Raw genomic sequence first — 264 nt, 5'->3', positions numbered from 1 at the left:
CCCCCAGCGCTGTGGTGCCGGCCCCAGCACCCAAATCCATCGCCCTTGGGCCTGAGGTGCAGCCTCCCTGCCCGGACGTGGCCGTGCTGCTTAACGCCACTTTGGCTGCATTTACTGCGAGAAAGAGATTGGCACAGACTCCTCAACCGAACAAAACCACCCCGAATTGTCAGGCCCTGCCCTGGGGTGTCCCCCTCCACTGCTAGCATCCTGTGGCCGTGGAGAACATGACCGAAAGGGGACATGGTCCTCACCGGCTGCGGG

This window comes from Phaethon lepturus, unplaced genomic scaffold, assembly GCF_000687285.1.
Source record: "Phaethon lepturus isolate BGI_N335 unplaced genomic scaffold, ASM68728v1 scaffold25801, whole genome shotgun sequence".
Classification (NCBI taxonomy): Eukaryota; Metazoa; Chordata; class Aves; order Phaethontiformes; family Phaethontidae; genus Phaethon; species Phaethon lepturus.
Note: the sequence above shows the minus strand (reverse complement) of the source record.